Source organism: Aedes albopictus, chromosome 1 (assembly GCF_035046485.1).
Source record: "Aedes albopictus strain Foshan chromosome 1, AalbF5, whole genome shotgun sequence".
Classification (NCBI taxonomy): Eukaryota; Metazoa; Arthropoda; class Insecta; order Diptera; family Culicidae; genus Aedes; species Aedes albopictus.
This window is the reverse complement of record NC_085136.1, coordinates 142,406,282-142,429,410: the sequence shown is the minus strand read 5'-3', so window position 1 is coordinate 142,429,410 and position 23,129 is coordinate 142,406,282. Positions and strand designations below refer to the sequence as shown.

The window sequence follows — 23,129 nt, the reverse complement described above, 5'->3', positions numbered from 1 at the left end:
GAATCCCTGGAGGAACCCCTGAAGGAATCCCTGGAGAAAGTCCTGAAGAAATACTTGGAGGAATTCCTGAAAGAAACCCTGGAGAAATCCCTGGAGGAATCCCTGATGGAATGCCTGGAAAAAATCCTGATGAAATCTTTGGAGAAACTTCTGGAGGAATCCCTGGAGGAATACCTGGAGAAATTCCTAATGGAATCCCTGCAGGAATTCCTGAAGGAATCCCTGGAGGAATTCCTGAAGGAATCCCTGGAGGAATTCCTGAAGGTATCCCTGTAGGAATTCCTGAAGGAATCCCTGTAGGAATTCCTGAAGGAATCCCTATAGGAATTCCTGAAGGAATCCCTGTAGGAATTCCTGTAGGAATCCTTGTAGGAATTCCTGAAGGAATCCCTGTAGGAAATTCTGAAGGAATCCCTGTAGGAGATCCTGAAGGTGTCCCTGTAGGAATTCTTGAAGGAATCCCTGAAGGAATTCCTGGAGGAATCCCTGTAGGAATTCCTGAAAGAATCCCTGTAGGAATTCCTGAAGGAATCCCTGTAGGAATCCCTGATGGAATCCCTGAAGAAATTCCTGATAAAAATTCTGGAGAAATTTCTGGAGGAATCCCTGGAGGAATACCTGGAGGAAACCTGGAGAAATCCCCTAAGGAATCCCTGGAGGAATCACTGTTGAAATTTTCGGAGGAATCCCTGGAAGAGTTCCCTTAACGAATTCCTGCAGACATCCGTGGAGGAATACCTGTAGGAATCTCTGGAGCAGTTCTTGGTGAAAGCCGTGGAGGAATTCCCGGCGAAATCCCTGGATAAATTCCTTAAGAAATCCTTGGAGGAATCCCTGGAGGTATTCCTGGAGATCTTGTTTAGGAAGCCCTGGAGGAATCAATGTATGAATTCCTGGAGGAATCCCTGTAGGAATTCCTGTAGGAATTCCTGTAGGAATCCCTGTAGGAATTCCTGGAGCAATCCCTGTAGGAGTGGAGCGGACCTGGTGTGATGGTTAGAACACTTGACTATCACGCCGAGGATCTGGGATCAAATCCCGCTCCCGACAAACTTGCAAAATGTGAGTTCTTCCTTCGGAAGGGAAGTAAAGTGTGGGTCCCGAGATGAACTAGCCTAGGGCTAAAAATCTCGTTAATATAGATAAAATAAAAATCCCTGTAGGAATCCCTGTAGGAATTCCTGAAGGAATCCCTGGAGAAATCCCTGAAGGAATCCCTGGAGGAATCACTGTTGAAATTTCCGGAGGAATCCCTGGAAGAGTTCCCTTGACGAATTCCTGCAGAAATCCGTGGAGGAATACCTGTAGGAATCTCTGGAGCAGTTCTTGGTGAAAGCCGTGGAGGAATTCCCGTCGAAATCCCTGGATAAATTCCTTAAGAAATCCTTTGAGAAATCCCTGGAGGAATTCCTGGAGATCTTGTTTAGGAAGCCCTGGAGGAATTCTTGGAGGAATCCCTGGAGGAATCCCTGTATGAATTCCTGGAGGAATCCCTGTAGGAATTCCTGTAGGAATCCCTGTAGGAATTCCTGGAGCAATCCCTGTAGGAGTGGAGCGGACCTGGTGTGATGGTTAGAACACTTGACTATCACGCCGAGGATCTGGGATCAAATCCCACTCCCGACAAACTTGCAAAATGTGAGTTCTTCCTTCGGAAGGGAAGTAAAGTGTGGGTCCCGAGATGAACTAGCCTAGGGCTAAAAATCTCGTTAATACAGATAAAAAAAATCCCTGTAGGAATCCCTGTAGGAATTCCTGGAGGAATCCCTGTAGGAATTCCTGGAGGAATCCCTGTAGGAATTCCTGGAGGAATCCCTGTTGGAATTCCTGGAGGGATTCCTGTGGGACTTCCTGGAGGAATCCCTGTAGGAATTCCTGAAGGAATCTCTGTAGGAGTTCCTAAAGCAATCCCTGTAGGAGTTCCTAAAGGAATCCCTGTAGGAGTTCCTAAAGGAATCCCTGTAGGAGTTCCTAAAAGAATCCCTGTAGGAGTTCCTGAAAGAATCTCTGTAGGAGTTCCTGAAGGAATCCCTGTAGGAGTTCCTGAAGGAGCCCCTGTAGGAATTCCTGAAAGAATCCCTGTACGAATTCCTGAAGTAATGCCTGTAGGAATTCCTGAAGGAATCCCTGGAGGAATTCCTGAAGGAATCCCTGGAGGAATTCCTGAAGGAATCCCTGGAGGATTCCCTGGAGGAATTCCTGAAGGAATCCCTGTAGGAATTCCTGAAGGAATCCCTGTAGGAAATTCTGAAGTAATCCCTGTAGGAGATCCTGAAGGTGTGTCCCTGTAGGAATTCTTGAAGGAATCCCTGAAGGAATTCCTGGAGGAATCCCTGTAGGAATTCCTGAAAGAATTCCTGTAGGAATTCCTGAAGGAATCCCTGTAGGAATTTCTGAAGGAATCCCTGTAAGAATTCCTGAAGGAATCCTTGTAGGAATTCCTGTAGGAATTCCTGATGGAATTCCTGTAGGAATTCCTGAAGGAATCCCTGTAGGAATTCCTAAAGGAATCCCTTGAGGAATTTCTGAAGGAACCCCTGAAGGAATTCCTGAAGGAATCCCTGGAGGAATTCCTGAAGGAATCCCTGGAGGAATTCCTGAAGGAATTCTTGGAAAAATTCCTGAAGGAATCCCTGGAGGAATTCCTGGAGGAATCCCTGTTGGAATTCCTTGAGGGATTCCTGTGGGACTTCCTGGAGGAATCCCCGGAGGAATTCCTGAAGGAATCCTTGGAGGAATTCCTGAAAGAATCCCTGGAGGAATTTCTGAAGGAATCTCTGGAGGAATTTAGGAATCCCTGAAGGAATTCCTGAAGGAATCCCTGGAGGAATTCCTGAAGGAATACCTGGAGAAATTTCTGAATGAATCCCTGGAGGAATTCTTGAAGGAATCCTTGGAAAAATTCCTGAAGGAATCCCTGGAGGAATTCCTGGAGGAATCCCTGTTGGAATTCCTGGAGGGATTCCTGTGGGACTTCCTGGAGGAATCCCTGGAGGAATTCCTGAAGGAATCCTTGGAGGAATTCCTGAAAGAATCCCTGGAGGAATTTCTGAAGGAATCTCTGGAGGAATTTAGGAATCCCTGAAGGAATTCCTGAAAGAATCCCTGGAGGAATTCCTGAAGGAATACCTGGAGAAATTTCTGAATGAATCCCTGGAGGAATTCTTGAAGGAATCCCTGGAGGAATTCCTGAAAGAATCCCTGGAGGAATACCTGATGGTATCCCTGGAGGAATACCTGATGGTATCCCTGGAGGAATACCTGATGGTATCCCTGGAGGAATACCTGATGGTATCCCTGGAGGAATCTCTGGAGGAATCCCTGGAGGAATCGCTGGAGGAATCCCTGGAGGAATCACTGGAGGAATCCCTGGAGGATTCCCTGGAGGAATCCCTGGAGGAATCCCTGGAGGAATCCCTGGAGGAATCCCTGGAGGAATCCATGGAGGAATCCATGGAGGAATCCATGGAGGAATCCCTGGAGGAATCCCTGGAGGAATCCCTGGATGAATTCCTGGAGGTATCCCTGGATGAATCCCTGGAAGAATCTCTGGTGTGGAATTCTTGGAAAAATCCCTGAAGGAATTGTTAAACGAATTTCTTGGGGGAGTTCTTGAAACAATCTCTGGGGGAATTACTGAAAGAATCTCTGGGGATATTCCTAGATGAATCCCTTAAGGAATTTCTGAAGAAATCCTTTGAGGAATTCTTGGAGAAAATCCTGAAGGAATATATGGAGCAATTTCTGATGGAGCTTCTAGATGAATTCCAGGCGGAAATACTGCATTTTCTTAAAGTATTCATGGACGAATTCCTGAAGGAATCGCAGAAGGAGATGCGAGAGAAATATCTGGAGAAATTCCTGGAGCAATCCTTGAAGAAATCCCTGAGGAATCCTTCGAGGAATGATTCTGAAGGAATTCATTCAGAGGAGCAATTCCTGGAAGAATCCCTTGAAGAATTCCTGTAAGGCATCTCTAGAGGAATTCCCCGAGAAATTCATGAAAAAAATCCTGGAGGAATCCCTTATGAAATTTCTGAAGGAATTCCTGGAAGAAGTCCTGGAGAAATTCTGATAGAAATCCCTCGAAAATTGCTTCAGGAATCCCTGGAGGAACTCCAATAGGTATCCCTACAGGAATTCCTGCAGAAATCCCTGGAAAAATTCCTAGAGGAACTTTTGAAGGAATATCTGGAAGAATTTCCTAAAGTAATTCTTGGAGGAATTCCTAGAGGAATCCTTTAAGGAATTCCTAGAGGAATTGTTCGAGGAAATCCTGGAGGAATCTCTTGAGGAAATCCCAGAGGAATCCCTTGAGGAATTGCTTGAGGAATCCCTTGAGGAATTCCTAGAGGAATCCCTGGAGGGATTTCTGAAGGAATCCCTGGAAGTATGCCTGGAAGAATTCCTAAAGGAATTACTGGAGTAATTCCTGAAGGAATCCCTGGAAAAAAATCCTGAAGGAATCCCTGGAAAAATTCCGGAAGGAATCGCTGGAGGATGCTATGGAGGAAACCTTGGAGAAATTCCTGAATGAATCTCTGGAAGAATTCGTGAAGGAACCCTTGGGGGAATTCCTATAGCAATCCCTGGAAGAATTCCTGAAGGAACTTCTGAAGGAACCGCTGGGGGAATTCCTAAAAGAATCGCAGCAGGAGTTCCTGAAAAAATCCTTGGAGGAAGTCCTGAAGTAATTTATGGAGGAATTCTTGAAGGAATCCCTGGAGGAATTTCCGAAGAAATACCTGGAGGAATTCCTGAACGAATCACTGAAGGAAATCCTGAAGAAATCCCTGGAGGAATTACTAACGGAATCTCTGGGGGAATCCTGAAGAAATTCCTAGAGGAGTTCCTGGAGCAATTCCCGAAGGAGTTCCTGCAGGAATTGCTGGAGGAATCCGTGGAGGAATTCCATGAGGAATCCCTGGAGGATTTCCTGTAGGAATCCCTGGAGAAATTCCTGAAGGATTTTGGTTGTTTCATCACAAAGTAATAAACAGTAAGGCCAGTAGTACACAGGGTCAAATATTTGACAAGGAAAGAACTCAAGAAACAACATCAGTTTGACACTAATGAAAATTCGATCGAGTCAAACAAGATGTTTGAGCATTGGTTTCTTTTTGGACAAATATTTGACCCTGTGTACTAGCAGCTTAAATGTCTCGATGGCATTAAAGCTACTATCCTTTCAGCACCCATAGTATGCAAAATATTCCGCTCAATCGTGACAATTAAATCAAGCTTGCAAAACGATCACTTTATGTCACCCAAATGACCATAATTATCGTATCGAAAACAACACCCTATCGTCCGTCGTGCCGGCTCCATCAAAAGAGCACACTTTTCCAATCGCCATTCGCCTTTGCTTGCTTGCTTGCTCTGGCTCTCGCCTGGTATGCAAAGAAGTTCGATAAATTTCCATTATCTTGAATGGATCGCCGATAAATGGCCCATAAATTGAGTCACCATCGGCGCGGCTCCGTTCGTCGCCACTACTGTGCGCGCCTTGTAATGTGCTGTTGTTATCGAAGAATACTACCTGGATCTTGAACGGTTCCACCGTCCTCCGAACCACTCAATGCGCGCCTTGCACTTGTTTCATTCATACAAAAATGAGGAACCGACCGCGCGCATGATATGGCTGTCGATTGTTGATGTGTGTTGTAAACCTGCGCGACAATTTTACGGAAACAAATCATTTTGAGTGTTGTTAACCAGTAGCTAATCCCACGGCAACTTCAAAGCAACGCGGTTCCCGGTTCAAACGTACACGAAGGGCACATAACGGTTATCATAGTTCAGACATTGTGAACAAACAATAAGACATTAGTTACAAACTGCTTTATGTTGGAGTCGTGAACAGCTCTAATGCATCCGTATCGATAAACTAGCTAAACACAAATACCACAGCAAATAGAGAAATAGTAGAACCGAATGATTGATAGAATGAAGAATATTACCAATGCATGGATAAATCCAGATTTATTTTACCAACTTGTTGAAAACGATAACCAAAATAATAATAAAAATACAGATGTTTGCACAGATTCACGATTTGACACATACGACAGACAAATTTATGAAAACAAAGTATAAACGCAGTCCAAAACACAAGTCGCTTTGCTTTCCTGGCACAGATACTGTTACATTCAAAGACAGAAGTCAAACAATAAACTAAAAAAAAAAGTTCTTTTCTAGTCATTACCAATACAAAAAAGAACAGACAAATACACGCTCGAGCAGCAACTCCCACTGCAGAAACATTCGCCGTATGCAACACTCTCAAAACAGTCAAGAATACGCGCTTGATAGAAGAAGATACCCCTCCCCACAAACACAAACGTAAGCGAGAAAAATAGATACATAAGAACCCACGCACACTTTCAATTCAAATGTAAACCAAACACAGCCACTAACTAAAGATATTCAAGTACATATTACCCAAAACACAGAGAAGCAATGTCGTTCTGCGTTTCGTTTCACCACCACCAGTAAAACTTACCCAACACAGAAGGCAAAAACCGACACAAAATGTTGATCGTTTGATTAAAAAATTCAGAGCATTCCTATAGCTAAAGTTTATTGTTTCGTTCCATTTTATCAACGCCCGTAATTGATAAGAAACGTTTTAAAATAACAACAAACACAAAAAACGCTTGTCTGACAGTGCAGTGCTGGTAGATTTTAACCCGATTAAGTTGTGTGTGTATTTCACTGTTAAGTTACGTCAACCAGCCAGTCGGTGCTTGAATATAATTTAGGCATACCTAGCTTGTCCGGGTTGTGTTTGAGTCGATCAAATATTTACTAGGTTACACAGTATCTTCTCTTATTGCTTATAAGAACCGAATCATTTGAATTAAGAACAACGGTAGGATACGTTTTAGAGCCAAAAAAGATTGCACCATTTCCCAATAAGCTTCATTAGGTAAGTGAATGTGTTTTTAAAATCATAAGATCGATTTCCGTACGGGATACGGATGATGGAGAGAAAGAAAAAATGTCGTCAAACAGAACCCATTTTAGTCATAGCTTAAGTTAGCACTCTAAGTTAAGCCATTCTTAAGGAACCGCTTGATGTGAATCGACATACAGCTAATTGAATAAAACCAAAACGATTTCTAGATGCTTTGAAAGAACATGTCCTTTGGAACCATTGAACTGGTTTCTAAACCCTTCAAAGCCTAATATGTCTCGTAATTGAAATTTTCATATAAATTTGTTATCAATAGATAAAATCCAATAAAATGAATAAATATCTCACGAAAAAGTAGGAAGTCTATGATCGAGTTAAAAAAATCTTTACATCTAATGCACGGCACATTACCGTTACATTACCAAAGATTCTCCTTCCTCCTTACATACTTCTGAGTAATACTTTGCTTTCTAGAAGTTCAATAAATCTTTTTCACACAACGTATGTGGAATTCTTTCCCTCCGGTACCACCATGTAATATACCACAGACGAATTTATCTTCGTTTGTGGAATTACATCGGAGGGGACGTGTTATGTGCAATGTGCACCGCAACCAATTTTTAATTCTACTATTTTATTGAGCCCTTTGGCTCTCATCATGCTGAACCCTTCGGCTTCTACGTTAGTTGTTGATTTCAGAGTTTCCTAAGCTCTTTGACGACCTCCATGCAGAGCACTTTGGCTCCTGTTGTTAATATGTTAAATTTCTAACGTTTCGCCAATCAGCGACTAGCATGCGTCATGCTGAGCCATTTAGCTCCTATTAGTAATTTCACAGATAACAGATGTTTATCCTAGAACAAAATTTAGCGCAAAACCTGTGTAAAAACTGTAAAAACGTTGTTCACGTCTTCCACCTATACAACCAATTGCTACAGTAATTGCTATCTAACAGTGATTATTTGCGTTTGTCATTTGTTCTCGAGCGTTGTGAATGCGATCGTTGCGCCATCTCTTAATGGTTATTAGTTAGGTTTCCTTATTAAAATGACAGTTTACACACATTTCGTTTCTTAGCATGATTATCTGTTATTGTGGTAATTTGTTCATTTCCTACGTTTTATCGCTATTCAGCGATCCCTTATGCCATATTGAGCCCTTCGGGTCTTGTTGAAAATAGGACAGGAATACCGCTCTTTCAGCAGGGTCAATAAAACGCTGCAAACTTAACCACATGCTACAAAGCTAAACATAATTCATTAAACATATTAAATAGTACATATGTACATTCAAAGGGACATTTACAACTTCGGTGATTTGTTTACATCAGGGAAACATTGATTCCGATGCGTACAGTCTGTCCCTTGGTCTGTCCACTGTGCACTATCTCTGAAGTGATTAAAAGCAATGAGCACAAAAAATCACACAAAGAGACAGCAAATATAATAGGCAGATGAGCAGGGGTTCGCATGAAGTATTCTCACGTTACAGCTCTTGTTAGTTCAGCTTACGCGTGGGTCATCCGGTGCGCACACCTGCCAAGAAGCGACGATGACATCGATTTGCAGTAGCTTCGCTGACCCAAACTAGTAATTAACTAAGGTCGCTCGTTACTCGGATAGTCCCTGGCGGTGAATCCATCTTACTCCGACGAAGACTTCCTTGGCGATGGAAGTTCAACCGAACTCCCGGTTCACTGGCGCCCCAACGATCATTTCCTGGTGCTTTTCATGGCATACTCAGTCTAGTCCCCAGCGGTGGACCTAGCCTACTCCGACAGGGAAAGTCCCCGGTGCCGGAAGTTCTCCCAAACTGCCGAGGTAGATGACTCGTTAAAAGGCAGCTCTAGCTTCCCGGAACACAGGCTTGTGCTCGTCTCAGTCGGCATCAGTTCGTGCTCTCTGAATTCGTATTCTTCCATTTGGAACATTTGTGCTATCGCCGAAATAATAGCCTATTACATCATCTATCTGAGAGAAAGAGAAAGGAAATAAGGATAAAGACAGGTAGGGAAATAGGGAAAGCACCCTGGAAGAGGGTACTAACGCATAAACGTACCACAATGAGTTCAAACGCAGTTGAGCAAAAACTGGACAGTAACATATCGAATAATACGAAGTTCCATAATCGGATTCACAGCTATCACATGCAAATGAATCAGCTTGCTGCAGTTGGACGTGGCCAGTCAATGCTTTGACCACAATGTTGCAATTCTTTTTTTTTTTTTATAGAATGAGAAAATCTGCAACATATACCCAAGAGGTGGTTCCTCGGGTGATGTGGGGATCGACCCACTAAAAACTCATTCTCTCTCTTCCTTACCTTCGCGGTACGCCCGTTAGGGATGACTTCGAGAAGGGGGGGACCGTACATGAGTACACTCTAATAGTAAGCGTTCCACCAGCTACAATGTTGCAATTCTGCTTTGACAGATATGTAAGATACTTCGCCACCCTTGGAGATGGTTCAGTACAATACAATTTGGTTTGACGACATGACTCCAAACTATTCCAGTATTGTCTGTATTGAGTAGCAGCCCAGGTGTGCATCTGAAGCTTTACCCAACACTTCGATTTCGGAATAGCTGGCTCAGGGCCAATGAAGTCATGTGATGCTCCAGTGCGAGTTTACTCATCAGCCAATTCATTTCCAGCGATGGAAGAATGGCCAGGCATCCATTCAAGGTGAACAGCGTTTGCTGAATTCAGCTCCTAGTTTTGAGTTCGACAAGCGATAACTATCTTTGGCCTGGAGTTGGCCGAAGCAAGTGTTTTAATAGCAGCCTGGCTATCTGAACAGAATTATATTACTTTGCCCATTACGTGCTGCTGAAGTGCTAATTGCACTCCGCACATAAGAGCAAAGATTTCGGCTTGAAAAACAGTGCAGTGTCTACCAAGTGAGTAAGACAGATACAGCCTTAGCACACGAGAATAAACACCAGCCCCTGCTCGACCTTCGAGAAGGGAGCCGTCAGTGTAACATACGATGCCGCCTGAAATACTTCTTTCCAGATATCCAGATGTCCAGTCTTCCCGGGATGGGGATTTCGTGGAAAATGTCCTATATGGAATATTGGAGCAAGGACTATTTTGTCCCAATTCATCAAAAGTGGAAACAACGAGGTCATGTTGATGTGCGGTTCACAGGAGTTTCCTCTAGTAGACCGAGTACCCGTAGACGGTAAGTGCAAGAAAGTGCTTCTTGTTTGAGATGAATGTGTAGTGGGGCAACACCAAAGAGAACTTCGAGCGCTGCCGTGGGAGTTGAAGAGAACGCTCCAGACATCGCCATTAAGCACATCCTTTGCAGATGGCCTAACTTTGATTGGATCGTTCTCATTTCGCCCTTATGCCACCACACAAGACATCCATAGGCCAATATTGGACGAACAACAGTTGTGTAGATCCATTTGATATACTTGGGTTTAAGATCCCAAGTTGTACCAAAGGCTCGCCGGCATTGCCCCGGAGGCCATACAAGCTTTCTTGATACTGAACTCAATGGGAGGTGTCCAGGAAAGCTTGGAATCAAGAATGACTCCAACGTACTTTACCTGTTCAGTCACATCGATTTCAGAATCAAAGAGACGCAAAGGGTGAACGCCATTACGGTTTCGCCTTTCCGTAAAAAAAAAACAATAGTTGTTTTACTCGGATTAACCGAAAGGCCATATTGGCGACACCAACCCTCAACTACCTGAAGGGCGCTTTGCATCAGGTCGAAAAGGGTGGTGATACACATACCAACTAACAATGCTAGGTAGTCCTCGGCAAAACCATAAGTGGGAAAACCGCTATTATTGAGTTGCCTCAATCGTATCTGCAACGAGATTCCACAAAAGCAGTGACAAGACTCCCCCTTGGGGGCATCCACAAACACACAATTTCCTTATCCATGCTAGACGCAATGTCGAGAAGAGATATCGGTTTTTGAGCATTTGGTGAATCCAATTGAAAATCATTGGAGATATACCATGAATCCGTGCGGCTTCCAATACGGCATCGAAAGGGACATTGCCAAAGGCACCCTCGATATCTAAGAAAACACTCAAACAAGATTGCTTTTGAGCGAATGCTTTCTCGATATCGTAAACAACCTTGTGTAAAAGAGTCACAGTGGACTTGCCAGATTGGTGGGCATGTTGGTTCACATGAAGAGGCACGTTGGCCAGATGAACATCACGGATGTGATGATCCACAATGCGTTCTAAGCATTTCAGAAGAAAAGAGGTCAAACTGATAGGTCTGAAACTCTTTGCTTCTTTATGCGACGCACGACCCACTTTCGGAATAAACTTCACAGTAATATCCCGCCAGGATTTGGGAATATACCCTGTAGCAAAACTGCAAACAAGTAGTTGTTTCAAAACATGTTTGAAATGATCAAATCCCTTCTGAAGCAAAATAGGATAAATCCTATCTGCCCCAGGAGATTTGAAAGGAACAAAGCTATTAAGTGCCCACTCATTCGATTCTGTAATTACAATACGAGCCGAAGCCAGGGAAACGTAACTACAAAAAAATACATCAGGTTCATCCGAAGATGTAATATCCACACATCCAGGGAAGTGTGTGCTGAATAAGCATTCCAGAACTTCCTCATCAGAGGAAGTTAGATCGCCATTTGGCAAACCAAGTTCGTTCACTCGGTAATCCTTAGATTTCGCAAGGATTTTATATAACCGACTGACTTCACTCAAACTGGAAACATTTGTACAAAGGTTTTTCCAGCCGGATCGTTCAGCAGACCGGAGAGCTTCCCTGTAGGCCTTGCGAGCCGACTCGAAAGCCTCCGAACCAGCCGAACATTGTCTGTTCCATCTCTTTCTACATTGTTTCCTGAGTTTTGCCAGATCAGAGTTCCACCAAGGGGTTCCTCATGTGATCTTCACAGACCGTAGAGGGCATGCTTCTTCAAAAGCTTCCATGATGAAGGTCGTTGTAGTATCAACGGCATCATCTAAATCACTTGGAGTGTCAATGGATGGTGAGTATCCATGAAATTTGGCCGCAACCAAATCAGTAAAATGATCCCAGTTCGTTGACCGAGGATTCCTGAAACGCAAAGTTTGCGAAAAAGCATTTAAATGTTCAAAAAAGATATAGCGATGGTCAGATAAAGATTCTTCATCTGACTCATGCCAATCGGTCATGACTAATTCTACTAGAGCAAAGCGTTATGTCTAACACTTCCTCTCTAGCAGATACCATGAAGGTTGGGCGGTTGCCTATGTTAAGTAATGCAAGATCTGTACTACTTAAGTACTCCATCAAACTGGAGCCTCTCAAGTTAATGTCTGAGCTGCCCCAGATGATATGATAAGCATTAGCATCACTGACAACAATTAGCGGAAGGCCTTCTGAAGTACAGTATGCGATGACTTGTTTGAAAGCATCCGTAGGGATGGGTCATCATGCGGTAAATAAACCGTACAATAGACGTATTTCCTTTTGAGGTTACCAACAGATACATCAATTATGATAGCACATACATCTCTGGTGGTTAGTTCAGAGATGAGTGTAGCAACTACTGCGTTGTTGACAAGCACATAGGCTCGAGGCATGACACGCGAGTTTGCCATTTCATGTTTACTGAAAGTAGCAAACACCAGGTTCACAAGGTTTCCTAGATAGAAATTCCCCTTACGGAAGTAAGGTTCTTGGACCAAGGCCACTTGGGCTGAACCATTTTGCATAAGTCTGCAAAGATTGCTTGTTGCTGTTCTTTTATGCTGAAGATTGATTTGAGCAATCCTTACCGTAGCCACTTCCCAAACTAGGCAAGATTGAATTCTTCGCAACAAGAGCACAACAAAAAACAGCAGCAACAAAACCAGACCGGTATCGATTGGAAAACGCCGAAGGCGAGGATTCACAGAATACACTGTGTAAATCGCATAATGCGGAACCATATAGGTGAAAATTTAAACTAATTAACAACATCTTCATAATCCCGCCCTTATTTAGCATCAAGTGAGACTAAAGAAGGGCAGCCGATTGTCTCGGAGAAACACAAGGTCCACTACACCATTGCTCCGGTTAGCGCAGAAAGGGCAACATACTGTGGAGGGTGCCCTGGTACTCCACAGGCTCCGTTTGCGGTTAGGTTTTTATTAGACCCCCCCCCCCCCCCTAGCCATTTATTCCTAAACACGGTAAGCATGAAGTCGCATCAAACCATGAATTAGGGGTCCCTTTTGATAGACTCTTACCACCGGAACAGGCGGTCTGTAGTGTTATTCTTAGCCAATTGAGACAATAGCTACCGACACTACACAGCTATCTAGGCTGATCGAGAAAAGAAGTTAATATTGATGATCAACTTCATACGGACCCGAACAGCCGGTGAAAACAAAGGACGTACTACATCAGAACCCACCAGCAGACGAACAAAAACAGCCTAGATTCACTGATTTCGCCACCTCCAAAAACATGGCCATACGTAGTACCTTTTTCCAACGCAGCCTCCCTCATCGTTACACCTGGAGATCACCACAGCAGACGGAATCTCAACCTAGAGCAACTAAAACAACCGGATGTCGCCTCCGCATACGCGCAGAATCTCGAGGCCACGTTGCCAGACGAGGGCGAGCTCGATGAAGCCCCTCTAGAGGACTGCTGTAGTACAGTGAAAACATCCATCAACGGCGCAGCCGAGAGCACAATCGGATACGTGGAACGGAATCGACGGAATGAATGGTTCAACGAAGAGTGCAGAACGGTTTTGGAGGAGAAGAACGCAGCGCGGGCGGTAATGTTGCAGCAAGGGACCCGACAGAGCGTGGAACATTACAAACTGAAACGGAAACAGCAGACCCGTCTCTTCCGGGAGAAAAAGCGCCGCCTGGAAGAAGCGGAGTGCGAGGAAATGGAACTGCTGTGCCGTTCACAAGAAACACGAAAGTTCTACCAGAAGCTCAACGCATCCCGCAACGGCTACGTGCCGCGAGACGAAATGTGCAGGGATAAGGACGGAGGCCTCTTGACGGACGGACGTGAGGTGATCGAAAGATGGAAGCAGCACTTTGATCAGCACCTGAATGGCGTGGAGAACGTAGGCACGGGAGACCACGGCAACGGAGGAAACGACGACACCAGTGCAGCAGAGGACGGAAATGAACCAACTCCCATGCTGACACGGTGTCTTTTTTGTATAACTTTATAAAAAAAAAAAATCGGCATGCCTCAAAATTGGACAGAAGCAAGTTTGGACTTTCCCCTTTAATTTGCGACTATGACCAAAATAAACTGTCGGGGGGTCTAGAGCAACTTTTTTTTTTGAAGTTTTTTTTTTCATTCAAATTAACGTTAATTTAGCCAAGAAACAAAAAAAAAATGCAGTGTGAATTTCTTTTTTAATTAGGATGTTATATTAGCTATTATAAGGCTATCTGACGTTTGATCACCTTTCTCTGTTTCGCTCCCGAGGAGGATAGGTTTGTTTTCATACGGAAACGTTTCCGTATGAAAATATTAAACAAAAAATTCCTATCTTTTGTGTCTGCTTGAGAGAGAAGGGTGATGAACGCTAGATTGCCTTATAATGACTAAGCCTTCTTAAGGTGGTAGTAGAACGAAGCCACGACGAAATTTCATGAGCACATACCTAGCGAACCGAATGGTCAGTCACGCTGAAAAATTGATCAATTAGTTTATAAGGTAACACATGATGAATTAGACATTTTTTGAAAATTGATTTCTGAAAATTTTGAACTGGGATTTTGGAACGTCAAAAACGCAGTAGGCTGAATAGAGCTAGCATAACTGTTGTTGTTTCGTTGGTTCATATAAACAATCGTCCTATAGAGATAAGTGACATTTCAACACACGAACATTAGCGCAATTTTTTCCTCACACAAAAGTGCACGCCGATTGAAAGGCTATTCAGATTGCATATGCAAATATTACCCAATCGAATTGGGTAAAACGGGTAAATAATGATAAAACCAACGTCCGGGGCAAGAGTGCAAATATTTTCCTCGCAGTTTCACAACTACATCTACAAAAAAGGCACGCATACATTTGAACGTGATTACCTCTGTAAATCTGTTGGAAAGCAATTTCTTCGAATCTAACCTGTAATAGCGCTGCGTAAAGATGACGCCTCCTAGAACTTACGAGGAAAATCGAAGCAAAGTTTGTGTTTTGTGTCTCAAGAAATCAAATTTAAGACAACTATCCGTAAAAACAGTGCTCTTGGTAAAAAATCAGTTTCTGCCGGACATTGACGTGAGAAGCGGGTATTATCCAAAGCAAATTTGCTGTTGTTGGTCATTTGCTATAAATGAAAATCAAAACGTGGAAGTCCACAAGTACAAAAAGTTTCAGCGTTTATCTACAAGGAGTGGAATGTTGTGTAAATGTGACGTGTGTGTGGCTGCTCGTGTGACCTTGGCTTAGTTCGGCGGCTATCAGATCAACAACTCTAAGAAACGTGTGAGGCCTTCGGTGTCAGAGAATTCAAAAATGGTACGAACAGCAAAACTTTGTACGATTTGTTATTCCGAACTTTCCAAGGGCAAAAGGCATTCGTGTACTTGGAACAGTTCCAAGTTCCACATCCTGCGGTTCCATGTTCCAGAAATTTGTAATTCCGTTGCAACGGAAGGTTCAGGATTAGGACGATATGGCGAACTGGCTAGTGAGACCGTCCATTTTGATTTTGGTCTAACTTGGGACAAGTTGAAAGTTCCAGAGTCATCAGAGCACTACGACGATTACTAGCTTCGTTCAGTTGTTTTATATAACAGTAACCATTTGTAAAAACATACACAATTAATTTTTTAACATATCAGTTTGAATTCTAATAGCAATAAATATTTATGCGTTATATCAAACCTTTTATCTTAGTATCACTACTCTTCTTTATGTACCAAATCTGTAATTCGTTTTTAAAAAGAATAGTGCGCGTTGATACATGTTTGAAGGATTTTTTATAAGAAACAAGTCTTTCCAAGACTACGAAGCGTAATGACTCTTGTTAAAAAAGGTATTGACATTAAACCGATTGAATGTTATAATTGGCATGAAATAATGAATATTTCGTCATTTATTCGTTCGCATATGCCTTAAGGGCAAACCGAAGGAAATATCCGCCATTGCTCTGTTGCTACTAAGATGGTAATCTCAGATTCTACTTCATATTATGCAACAAAAACTTATCATTGTGTATGCAGTGCATATGCTGATTGGTTTTCAGCATCTTCAGTGCGATAGACTCGTGTTAGAAAGAGAGGCAAGATAGGAAAAATAACACGGCGTCCCGTTTCACTTTAATAGATATTTCCACAAACTTCTTATGGTATTTCAAAGGTCTAATTTATCGCGAAATTTTATATGAGAATTCATCAGCGTTTTTATTTGAGGGTATACTGGGTGCCCTCCAGCAGCTTTTCTTCAAAAAAGTCCCATAGAAAATTCTATGTAAACTTTGATCGGCTGGCGCGAAAATACAGCTTCTCAATTCAAGCTGATTTTTTGCACAGTTGATATGGGACCTAAATGGAATTAAAAAAGTAGGTTGTGTAGGTAGTGAGACTTAACATTTTTCATATGATTGTGTCCTCGCTAATGTGCATCAAATGACACATTCCGTCAAATTTTGACTACACGCCAAGAAATTTGCTACTTTCTGTAGGCAGTTTTCAAAGTTACGATTATTATTAGAAGGATATAAGTAAATCTCTTCATTTTGGTGCAAAAAGAATCAAAATCGATAGCAGGAGCCCGGAAATATCGCTCGATAAAGTTCAAAAACTGCGGTGTAGAAGTGCGTGAAATGTGTCATATGCAGAAATTTTTTGAAAAAAAAAAAAATACTCTAGACCCCCGGACAGTTTATTTTGGTGTTGATCGTTAATGAAAGGAGGAGGTCTCAGCTTAATTGTGTCAAATTTTCAGACATGCCGAATTTTTTGTTTTGAATTTGTTCTACGCAACACACCGTGCTGAGGGAAGTTAAGGATGCCATTCATTAGCTCAAAACTAACAAAACAGCTGGTAAGGATAGTATCGCAACTGAACTGATTAAGAAGGGCCCAGAAAAGTTGGCTACCTGTCTGCACCGGCTGATAGCCAGAATCTGGGAAACCGAACAGCTTCCGGAGGAGTGGAAGGAAGGGGTAATCTGCCCCATTCACAAGAAAGGCGACCATTTGGAATGTGAGAACTCCAGAGCGATCACTGTTTTGAATGCTGTCTACAAAGTGCTATCCCTTCCGTCGTCGGTCACCTAAAATGAATGAGTTCGTGGGAAGTTATCAAGCTGGCTTAATCGACGGCCGGTTGACAACGGACCAGATCTTCACCGCACGGCAAATCCTCCAGAAATGTCGTCAATGTTCATATATCTCAAAACAGTATACGACAGTATCGACCGCGCAGAGCTATGGAAAATCATGGACGAAAACGGCTTTCCTGGGAAGCTGACTAGACTGATTAAAGCAACGATGGACGGTGAGCAAAACTGCGTAAGGGTTTCGGGTGAACTATCCAGTTCATTCGAATCTCGCCGGGGACTGCGACAAGGTGATGGACTCTCATGCCTACTCTTCAACATCGCTCTGGAAGGTGTAATGCGACGAGCCGGGCTCAACAGCCGGGGAACGATTTTCACAAAATCCGGACAATTTGTGTGCTTTGCGGACGACATGGACATTATCGCCAGAACATTTGGAATGGTGGCAGAACTGTACACCCGCCTGAAACGTGAAGCAGCAAAGGTCGGACTGGTGGTGAATGCCTCGAAAGTACATGCTGGTAGGCGGAACCGAACACGACCGGATCCGTCTGGGTACATAGTAATGTTACGATAGACAGGGATACCTTTCGAGGTGGAATTCGTCTACCTCGGATCCTTACTGGCAGCTAACAACAACGTGGGTCGTGAAATTCAAAGGCGCTAAGGACGATCTTCGGCGGTGTGCAGGAGACCGGTGTGTGGCAGAGAAGGATGAACCACTCGTTGCACTTTACGGCGAACCCAGCATCCAGAAGGTGGCCAAAGCCGGAAGGATACGGTGGGCAGGGCATGTTGCAAGTATGCCGGACAACAACCCGGCAAAGTTTGTGTGCGACAGATTCGGTTGGCACAAGAAGGCGTGGAGCGCAGAGAGCACGATGGGCGGATCAGGTGGAGCGGGACTTGGCGAGGTTCGGGCGTAACCGAAGATGGAGTACGGCAGCCGCGAACTGTGTATTATGAAGAAAAATGGAATTTGATGTAATACTAAATAAATCAAATGAATGTTTGCTTAAACAAGGGAATTAATCAAGAAAGATCGAAAATTTTGATCAATGTTACCCCGGATTACGGTTCTCATTTGCTTAAGGTGTCTATTATCTATGCCCCAAACCCCCCTACACAACTATCGTGATGTATTTGTCATCAACCAACTCGGGGGAAGCATGAAGTAGGAACATGTGAGGATCAGAGCTATATTGGATGCTCCTTCCAAAATATAGACAGTAATACATTCTGAACCATTGGGACACAACGACAATACATTGCATATTCTGTATGACAAATCTGTCACAGGAATGATGAATTTATTCGTGTTTAGACAGGAAACTCACAATTGTATCCAGTGCATAGCAATCTTCCGATACTAAAAAAACTTATTCACAGAGTACACAGAGCATAAACTGACCATCATCTCCGGTTGCCCGTACCGACGACGACGACAATGAATTGATTTTTTCGCAACAATTTATTAGATTCCCTGGTAACACACATTCGGCAAGTCGTAAAAATTGATTTATGACGAATGGGAACAACCAACACTTGCGGAATTGTTTTCGCCATCCGCAGCCGCACAATTCGGCCAACCCTAGCCCGAAAAAGGACATAAATTTACTTATTTTTTCCACTGCTGCGTTCCGTATCTCTCTGGACAACACTGCCACCGCAGCGTCACGCCAGTTGAGTTGGGTTAGGAGGACAAAACCTTGCCGTATATATGTGGGTAGATTTGTGACATTCAGCTCAAAGTTGTCATAAAAAGTGATGAAACGAAACACAACCAGGTCATCCACATGTTGCTTGCAGCAGTCAGTGTAAGAGAAGTGGGTCCTCCCCAACGGGATTTCGGATTCTTGTCGAACCCACCTACACACTACTGCGGCAGTGGAATCTATAAGGATGACAAGGTGAACTTTTCGATGATGACGGCGCGACGACGACGGTAGCGAGTGTTTTACTGCTCTAGTTTTCCCAGATCGGCCGTTAAAACGGTCGGAACGTATCCGAGACTGACACAGGTTGGGTTTTTGGCGATGGGTGACATCTAGTCTCATCTCAGTCAGTGGAGAGTACGAAAAGAAGATTCGAAACGGTTTCTAAGGAGCCATAAAATATTCACGACCCAAACGAGCCGGTTGTAAACGTTGGCTAGCTGGATCTGGGTCCTTTCATGTCTGCAATTCGATTTTAAATTATATGTCAGTTTTGATTGGTTGCGATCTTGAAACGTGGAATGATAGAGAACTTAAAATTCGCTAGCAAAGCAGTTTGGAAATAATTAAATTCATGCATTGAAATTGCTCGTTGGTGTGTAAATTATTCGTCTCGAAATAAAAGTAGTACCCACAAGTTGTGGGCCACAACGATATCAATCATACACACAATATTTAAACTACATAACAATCAAGACAACGCAAAATCAAGAATAACGGGGCAACAGGGATAGTAGTCCAGGGGTGTGACGCACCTCGCCCCTTCAGCGAGTCAGTCGTGTAGTTGTCGGTCGGCTAAGAATAGGACTACTAACCCTAGTTCAAGGTATCAAGCGACCCGTGTCGAGGAATGAGTGATCGAGGGGTTGAAAAGATGCTCGACACATCTACATAGCTATTCTGAAAAAGTCAGGGCTAGTCTCGATGGCCGTCTTGATGGCAACTGTCGGGATTCCGTCCGGATCCATGTTCAACTTAAACGACTTCGCTTTTGCGATGAACTTGTCGTGCGTCACCGGGGCGACCTCGCTTTGGCCGGTTTGGCCATGGGGGCTGGGGTCCCAATGGTCTTGTATCGTGACGCGGGAACAACGTTTCCACGTTCTGCAGCATCTCGGAGAGCGTTCTTGCGGTGCTGATGCGCCCTTTGGTCATGACTACTCTGTAAGACCAAGGGGTCTTGTTGGCTGCCTGACAGATTTTCGAAGCACGGCTACTTACGCGCCCTAATCTCTTTGTGTAGTGAAAGTTCAGCCACCTTGGGTGCTTCGCTTCGCTCTATTCTACCGGGTGCGAGTTCTTTGCATCCTCCTTCTAGCTCTTAGGCAAGATGCGCGAAGTACTGCTATTTCTGGACACCACCGGGTTGCGTCCATTCCTGGGCAGGGATCGCCTTGGCATTGCGGCGTCGCATGCACGGCTCAGGGTTCCGACTATATCGTCGCTAGACAGATCGTCGGTGTTACCGTCCATAAGAAATCGCTTCACAAATGCCGGCTTACCGAAGAGCGAGGTCAGTCATCCCCGATGATGGTCAATGAGCATCGGCTGTGGCCGTCTTTCTCCGTGTTCTACCCTGTATCGAATCGCCAGATGGTCACTGTGCGTGTAGACCTGAAGGTCACATCAATGATGGACTCTGTACCGTTCCTACTGTAGATTTTTCTGTCGTCTACGTTCGCGACATCCACGTTCAGCCTAGCCATTGCATCGAGTAGAGTCTTGCCTCTCGCGTTAGTCAAGCGGCTACCCCACTCAATCGCCCAGGCGTTCAAAGCTCCACCGATAATCACGCTGCCGGTGGACGCATAAATGTCCCATGTGCAAAACAGACAATCGAGAAAATCGCGTCCAAAGTTCGAAAAAAGTAAATTGTCTCAACTATGAAGTATAAGTTCTGAATCGTGTTCTAACATCAACCAATTTTCAATTTGAGCACTATTTTTTGTTTTAGAGCGGTTTTATAGTTCCATAGGATTTCCAATGAAACGTGACACTTATGCGTCCACTTTTAAGAAAGTTACAAATCGGCCATGTATTTTCTCAGCAATTTTCGGAACAAACTACCCTATTTTTATTTCCCCATATGATAGTACCCCACAACACATGGTCATGGGCTGCAAAATCTCAATATTGCCAAAAATGCACATGGGACAATTATGCTTCCACCGGCAGCACGGGACTCAATCCCACTAGTGCGCTTGATAGCGAACCCAGCGTAGGCAAGAACTGATCCATCGGTCAGCTGGGGTACATGACAACTTCAATAGGACACGCCGTTGATCTTCGCAATTTTGAAGTCCTCGTGCGACGTGGAAATTATTTTGTGGACCGGAATACGACCGCTTGTACAAATCGTCGCTAGCTTGGCCTTATCCGCTACGAGTGCGAGTTTGTACTGGACTCCGTAACTGACTACCACAGCAACTGTTGTGCGGCTTCACAGTGGTTCAGGTTAAGCTGATTGACCTGCATCATCATCGGTTGGTTCAACCTCCTCGCATCCCTTCACTAGTTGCTAGTTGGATCACTCATGGTGGCAAATTTCACTACCTACCTGGCGATATGGCCCTTCACTCCGCACTTCCTGCAGATATTGCTCCTGTCGGGGTCTTTACACGCCCACGCATTACGTCCTTGCTCAAAGCACTTGAAGCACGCCACTGACCAGCCTACCCTGATTTTGCCGACTGTAGTCGCCTTGTTTACCTACCCTACGGGATGCTTGATCGTGAAAATCTGCGTGCCTGCCGGGCCCTTTCGCATGCGGATCGATGCAGTTCGTGCATCTACCACGCACTGCTGTTTAACCCTTTGGAGCCGGATTGTTCCGCCACAACCTCGCTTGCCTCGAACATGTTTGTTATGTTCGGTTTCAACGCTGGGGTCAATATGACCCCTCCAGCTCCAAAGGGTTAAGTGGGCCTGCGAGCTCTTCTGCGTCGGTGACCTCGTTCAAATTTTTTACAGAGGAGAGTTGCCTCCGCTGTAAGGGCTCTTAGCTGCACTTTTACGCCAAATACCTCTTGAACTAGTGCTTTGTTGGAGGTATCTTTCTTGTCCGCCTTCTTTTTCAGCACTAGCATCATCTCTCCAGAACTGGTGCGCCGGAAGTTTTTTTTACACCCGCGTCCATCGGTGAGAGACGATTTTCGCCTTGCATGGCCCTCAACACTTCGGCGTACGTGTCTGTCTCGGTTTTGAAGACCAGTGCGTCGCTTCGTTCGCGTCTGCAGCCTTCACTTTTCGCACTGCCTCTTTTTTCCTTGGTCCAGTTGGCCATCGTACCTATTGATGTTGGCTTCATGGGGCTTGGTTCGGAGGGACACTGAGAGTTAGCACAGGCCTTTATGGGGACTGAGCTCAGAGCCGCATCTGCGTTAATCAGGAGTTACTGCTTAGTTGCCTAAGCTGATTACATGTGAGGGGCACTTTAATGCCACGCCACGGTTTTATTGGACGGAAGAAAGCGCCGACACTATCCCATCCACCGTAAGTCAGTGTCATCCGACCTTACTAAAAGAATAGAATACCGTCGCTGCCAGCTCACTTGTGCGTGGTTACCTAAGAGTGTACCGTCTCAGTTACCAATTACAAAGCAATACCAGTATACCGTAATCAGGAACTTACTGGCAACGTTCCTGATGTGCCCGAGGCACTTCTAGCTGGGCTTTGACACTCTGGAAGCGATGCCGTATCGCTTGTACAGTCACTTCGAAGCGTTCCATCCCACACTTGGGCTTGATCGACGATAAGCAGAACTTTAGTAGCCATTGTCTGCGAGCTCATCAATTATTTCTACGGACGCTACTAAGCGTAGTAATACCTACTCGCCGCGTCCAAAACTCCATTGGAAACTGAGCTACTATGGCTACGTAGTGGTGAACCTATTCGGACTCTCGAACTATCTACGACCACTACACAACGGCTGGTTATCACTGGTAATTGGGAGCTTATCATTACGGCGATCGAGTGCAGATCAGTACATGTCGGTCCGTCATCTCGAGCTATTGCAAAGGGCGAACCGTTGCCATTTTTAATGTTAAATTAAGGTCATAAATGTTTGTATCTTTAAATATATGTAGTTTTTTGTAATAAATGTGTTTATTGTGAAAAAAAGATGTTTTGTGCTACGTATGAAGGAAGACATGTGGATCAAGGACGGAACTAGAAAGTATGTGGAGTGGACATTCAAAGGAAGGAAAGATTGGGCTGGACTGTATCAAGGAAAGGGTACGTTTTAGACAAGGTCGTGTGGA

At 44.2% G+C, this 23,129-nt stretch overlaps 1 long non-coding RNA gene across 1 annotated transcript in view; it reads right to left on the bottom strand.

The window, feature by feature from the left end:
- The window catches only part of LOC134285199 (uncharacterized), a 203,453-nt gene that overhangs the window by 99,745 nt on the left and 80,579 nt on the right, over nt 1–23,129 (bottom strand). The gene's annotated exons all lie outside the window — the stretch shown is intronic.